General features: G+C 44.6%; 1 protein-coding gene across 3 annotated transcripts in view; it reads right to left on the bottom strand.

Moving 5' to 3' along the window:
• The window catches only part of Sik3 (SIK family kinase 3), a 220,650-nt gene that overhangs the window by 78,039 nt on the left and 136,308 nt on the right, over positions 1 to 6,303 (bottom strand). The gene's annotated exons all lie outside the window — the stretch shown is intronic.

Below are 6,303 nucleotides of genomic sequence, written 5' to 3'. Positions count from 1 at the left end.
TTTCTTTCTTTCTTTTCTCTCTCTCTCTCTCTCTCTCTCTCTCTCTCTCTCTCTCTCTCTTTCTCTCTCTTTCTCTTTTCTTTTCTTTTTATTTTTCTGCTTTTTTGAGACACAGTTTCTCTCTCTGCCCTAGCTGTCCTGGAACTCACTCTGTAGACCAGGCTGGCCTCGAACACACAGAGCTCCACCTGCTTCTGACTCCCTGGAATTAAAGCCATGTGCCACCACCACCACCAGGAGACATCTACTTTCTTAAAGTTCTATAATTTGACATTCTTTGGTCACTTAACAATGTATATACATCTTTATATCTGAGTCTGCTATTCTTAGAACTATGATACTAATTTTTACAGAAAATATTAACTGAAAACCAAGAGATTTCTATCAAGAAAAATGATCAATAGTTGAGCTACTAGAATATAGGGGGAAAGCAAACAACAAACAAACAATTTGGCATGTGACAGACTGTGGCTGTCCTCAGGACTGAAAAGCCATTTGACTGCGCCACAATCATTGCAGCAAGTTTTAGAAGTACTTTCCTACAGAGTAAGGCACTGGCTGATACTGCGCCAATGCACACACCTTAACCTAGTTGCACATCATGACAGATGCCCGGATTAAACGTTAACCATGGGACTAGAGAGTTGGCCTCAGCAGTTAAGAGTGTATCCTGGCTGGGCATGGTGGCACAGGCCTTTAAACCCAAAAGTGTATACTGCTTGCCAATGACCCAGGTTCAATTAATTCCCAGTGCTCACGTTGGGCCATTCACAGCTATGAGGGAACTCTAGCCATGGGGGAATTTACACCTTTTCTGGCTACCTGGGTACCCACACTTACACAGCATACATTCACACGGCCACACACACACACTCACACAGAGACACACACACACACACACACACACACACACACATACTCACATAAATTAAAATAAAATAAATCTTGAAGAAATGCAACAGCATATTCTGAGGGACACTTCTAATGACCTTCTGTGAAAAGTCCTTTAACCAAATGATCCAGCTGAAAAAGAATGTTAGCTTTATGTATCCTGAGATAATAAAAAGTACAAAATTAAGCAATATAGGTATACATATGACCACTCATTAATAGTTCACTGAAATCACCCAATTATTTTGGTGACATCTCACCCTCATGACTAGCAATATTTATTTTTTTAAACTTATATGAAAATGGAATCTAGGGTAATGTACTACAAGCGATGGTCACTACAAAGACCAAGAGCACAGAGAAGACAACCAAGGGCCAGGGAGAAGTGCGAAGCAACCTACAACCCATCTACATGACAATTTCTGAAAGAATACAAATTGGGTTTTGACAGCAAGGGACGTATTATAGAGTGTAAACATGATGCACGTGCATATTCATGTACACACTCACGCGCACACACATTAGTGTAAATACACAAATTACTAAGAAAGATCCCTCAAGCCGAGAGTGGCAAACAAGCCTATCATTCTAGTTCTTGGGAGTCTGAGGTAGGGGCATCTTTTTGGAGGCCAACCTAGGCTGCCAAGGAAGACTCTGACATCACTAAAAACAGACAAACAACCTGGAAAGACCTGTTATAATGCCTCACTTAAAAGATCCTGAAAGCTTTCCCCTAAAAATCAACCACAGTTGCTGGGCACACCTTTAATCCCAGCACTCTGGAAGCAGAGGCAGGATGATCTCTGTGAATTTGATGCCAGCATAGCCTACAAAGTGAGTTCCAGGACATCCAGGACTGTTAAACAGAGAAACCCTGTCTCTAAAAACTAAAAGCAAACAAAAAAACAAACAAAAAACCCACCATTGTTACTTACAATTTAATGGGGTAGGGGTGAGGGAAAGACAAGAAGTCCCCAGGATGGGGATGGGATGGATGGATGAGCTATATTCAGGTGTGTTTAGGCTTCTAGTGAGAACCACAGGGGAACTCTTAACCAACAACACAAAAGTCCCAGACTTGAGGACAGCAACATAACACAAGCTGCTCTGGAACCGGACCCCCATCAGAGGCAGGACACTAGATTTTAAGCGATCACTCTCTAACAGTACCTGATCCCTGCCCCCCTCCCCGTTCCCTAAGAGAGGCCTAATTATTCTAATAATATGTTTAGTTGCTAAACTTGGTCTAATTAAAGAGCTCTGAGGAGACTGCTCTTCTTGAGAAACATAAGAATAAACTCCTCTGAAGGGTTACCATCAGAGAAGCTCATCTGGCCTAGCCACCCACTAATTAAAATGCCCAAGAGACACTCGTCTGGCAGTAAACATTAATTACCAAAACACATCAAAGCTTCTTTAAGATGACAGAATGATTAATTTTGTGATTTCCAAAATAAGTGATTTTCTTTCATTAAAAAAAAAACTTTTTATAAATGTCTAAGTACTTTATTTTTCTAAAATGATTGGAAAGTTCTCGGAATTGCTGTCAAGACCAGCTGGTAGAATACAGCCTAGCTCTGCTTTATCTTCACAACGACACACTGGTTATCCCTGAACAAAACATTTACCCTGCCAAAACCCCAGCTCCCAGCCTGCTAAATGGAGTCAACTTTCACAGGCCAGGACCAGGGAAGAGCTCCTGCATTTGAGGATAAGCTTGTACCTTAATAGTTATCACATATGACAAAACTTGACTTTTCAGACATTTTAAAATACATTATTATGTGTTTCCCAGGTTCGCTCAGCACCATGCAGTGAATACTGAAGCATTTTGTTAATGCAGTTCCAGACTCTGCAGCGTCTGTCGCACTGCAGACGACTGACTACTCTACATATCAGCATCGCCGTTGAGGGTCCTGGGTAGAAGGCATTCATTAGTGGCAGCACACTGGGCAGACTGGGGTACACACACCACACAGAACTGCAACTACCAGCATCCCCACGCTATTCCTGCAGCTGTGGGTGTCACTGAATATCACTTCTGCAAGCAGCTTTCAGTAGGCACAATAGGCGTTCCTCCCAGTCCAGCACTTGACACCCATGCTGCTCCTTGCTGCTGCTCTGTGCTCTTCACCTTCAGCGCTGTCTTGGGGGGCTCAGGCTCACTCACACCTTTGCCTCAGCTTTTATTTTCATCCACTGGATTCCCCCACCCGTTAGCTTTGCTCGCAGTCTAAGGTCAGGCGGGTGTGCCAGGAAACCAACAGGCTGCAGTCTCAGTCCCTGCAGAAACCTGCCTTTCAGTGGCCTGCTGACAAACGGTTGCTTTATATCCCTATATGCGCAGTAGGCAGGAAGCAAAAACTCCAGTCCAGATGGGCTATTTAACCTCTAGTAGAGAAATCCAGAGCAGCAGCCCAGCCTGTACTTATGTATAGTCACCAAGTCTGAATCAACACTGGGTACTTTCACACAGCGGGTTCTGAATCCACTCAACAGTCAAAGGAAAACACAATCTGATCTTTGTTAGGATTCTAGCTAAAGGGGACTCAGAAAAGCCATTGTACTTCCTCCAGGCTTTCGGTGAGCTAGGTCTCCTACATCTTTGCTACCAATACCAGTTCTATAGAACCAGTGGTCTCAACTGTCCCCAGGACCCTAGCTTCTGATAGTCTATAGTCCTGCCCTGCCTCCCGCCTAGGCAGACATCAAGAGACACCTGCTATGTAAAATCAGCCATGTGGCCTATCCACCACTCACTTATTACTTATTATTGAAATGTGGGGCTGATTTAAAGTTCCTTCTACTGCAACGCGGCTTCAGCCAGCTAAAACCCAAAGTGGGGTGAGTCTCCGTGTGGAATCCAAGTTCTCTTCCGCACCTGCCAATCACCCTAGGTCATCTGGCACTGGACTTCCTTACATGTCATCTGCTCTTTCCCGTGAAGGTGGCAAAAGCTAGGGACACTCTGAGGCTCACACACCGCTGAGGGGTGACAGAATAATGAATGAGTTCTGTGGCTCAAAACCCACTCCGGCACCAGCACACTGACCTGCCTCAGAATCCACTCTAGTTTTGTCCCAGTCTACTGGGACACAAGGAGGCGGGATACCTAACCTTTCAAAGAACAAAAACACACACAGGCGGGTCTTTGCTTGCCTAGACCGCTTCAGTGGAGTCTTAGAGGCATGCCACTAATGGGACAGTGGCAGGGAGCTAACATTTCTTAAAATAAGTCTCTTTTCCATGCCATGCAGACTGTCTCCATTTGTCTACCATTTGGAGCTGATGGAAACCACTGTAGGTCAAGCATTGGGCAGAAACTGCATTCCGTGGAATGAAAGGTGAGCCCAGCCCAGCCAGGGGGCAGGTATCCTCAGCTGGTCTCATATGGCTACCTGAAAACATGTCTGCCCATTCCAGGCTAACCACAATCAGCAGCTCTTTACTTTGCCACTTGGTTCTATCATTTCTTCTTGCTACACCCGTGGAAACGACTTCCTGTTTATCAAACAAATGCTTCTTTCCAAAGGAGCCAGGGCAGGCCAAAATAACTCAAGCTGCCCGCAAGCAGGTTAATGAGAGAGAGCTCACTCTGCTATCCTATTGTCCTCTAACTTGAAGGTCAGGCTGCTTCGGGGTAGAGGAAGCGGGTTTGTTGCTCTGTTTCCTGGCAGAAACGCCATCTCACACACAGCAGGCTTTGTGGCATGCTATAGGTGCTTACAGTCTCTCCCTTGCTAGTGGTCTAGATCAAGAACTTCCGTGCTCTTGTGTTTCTTCTTCCAACCCATCAATACAGTCTCCTAACTCTACCCCCAAAAGAACCCAGAATCCAACTATTCTTCACTCCTGCCTCTAGCCCTCTAGAGTCATAATTTGGGCTAAACAGTTAGTTACCATCCAGTTCCCAGATTATTAAGATCTTCTGATATTACTCCTAAGTATTATCTGCAATTCTGCCCCAGGCTCCCTGCATCTGTTCTCTGAAAAGTCGCAAGGCATTGGTACGAACAGGTCTCCTGTACCTTCAACTGTCTCCACCAGTGACTAAACCTTACATCATTTTCGAACAGTAGCAGAGCCCAGACTCCGGCACGGGCATGATGAACACAGTTTTGTGTTGTCACATATGCAGATATGCAGTGTTCCCGCTGTAATCAAGATGCAGGACTACTTGTGGCAAATTCGTTCTGAGGATTGCTTCTCAGTGAGAATGTCTACAGAGACGCACACAAGTGTAAATAAGCCTGTCTTTCCTCCTGGCTCCAAAAATACAGAAGTCTTCTACTACCCCACAATTTCCCCTGCACTACGCTGTCATGGTCAAGCACAGAAGCAGTACTCTTGCCTCCGCACCTCTGCTCTTTCCTTTCTTTCTCCCAGTAACGTGAATTTCCACAGTATTCTCTTGACTGCCTTTTTGATTTTATCTTACATGTTTGGGTATTTTATTGGCATGCTTATCTATGTCCCATGTGCATGCCTGCTGCCCACACAAGCCAGAAGAGGGCATCAGATCCCCTGAACTGGAGTTGTGAGAGACAATGTGAGTGCTGAGAATTGAACTCTGACCCCTCCCCCATCAAGAGCAGCACAAGACCCAACTGTCCACTATTCCCCCACCCCCACCTAATGTTTTTCTTACTTTATTATCTTCTAACTACATATCTGTGTATTCTATGTTCATTACTGTTTCTTACACTTGATACAGTATCTGGCACATGTGAAGCATTTTGTGTGTGTGTGTGTGTGTGTGTGTGTGTGTGTGTGTGTGTGTGTGTGTATCTTAGAGAACAATGACAAGACAAATATTAACCAACACAAATGCAACTTTTCAGTACTCTCAATCTGTGTATGCAGAACCCACCAACCCAGAGGCCTGATTACATTAATGTTTTAAAAATTCACTTTTGACTCATTTGCCACTAAGCAGGGTTTATAAACAAGAGGGTATTTTATGTTCTTTTTAAATGCTAATCTTTTGATATCAAGCCCATTTACATCGATGGATAAAGAATGACCGAGGCAGGGTTTCTCTGTACAACAGTCCTAGCTGTCCTGGACTTTGTATACTAGGCTGCCCTCAAACTCACAGAGATCCGCCTGTCTCTGCCTCCCAAGTGCTAGGATTAAAGGTGTGTATCATCACCACCACCGGGCTAAGAATGACTGATTTTTACAGGGCTCCTTAAAAAGTATCTCCAGAATGCAAGGCCAGGGGGCTTGTGATAGGGCACTTCATGTTCCAAAGGCCTTTTGATGTGGGAGTGATTTCTTATTAATAAAGAAACTGCCTAGGCCCATTTCATAGGCCAACCTTTAGGTAGGCGGAGAAAACAGAACAGGATGCTGGGAGAAAGAAGCTGAGTCAGAGAGTCGCCATGGTTCTCCAACTCCAGGCAGATGCAG

Source organism: Microtus ochrogaster, chromosome 5 (assembly GCF_000317375.1).
Source record: "Microtus ochrogaster isolate Prairie Vole_2 chromosome 5, MicOch1.0, whole genome shotgun sequence".
Taxonomy (NCBI): domain Eukaryota; kingdom Metazoa; phylum Chordata; class Mammalia; order Rodentia; family Cricetidae; genus Microtus; species Microtus ochrogaster.
This window is presented reverse-complemented; position numbering and strand designations above follow the sequence as displayed.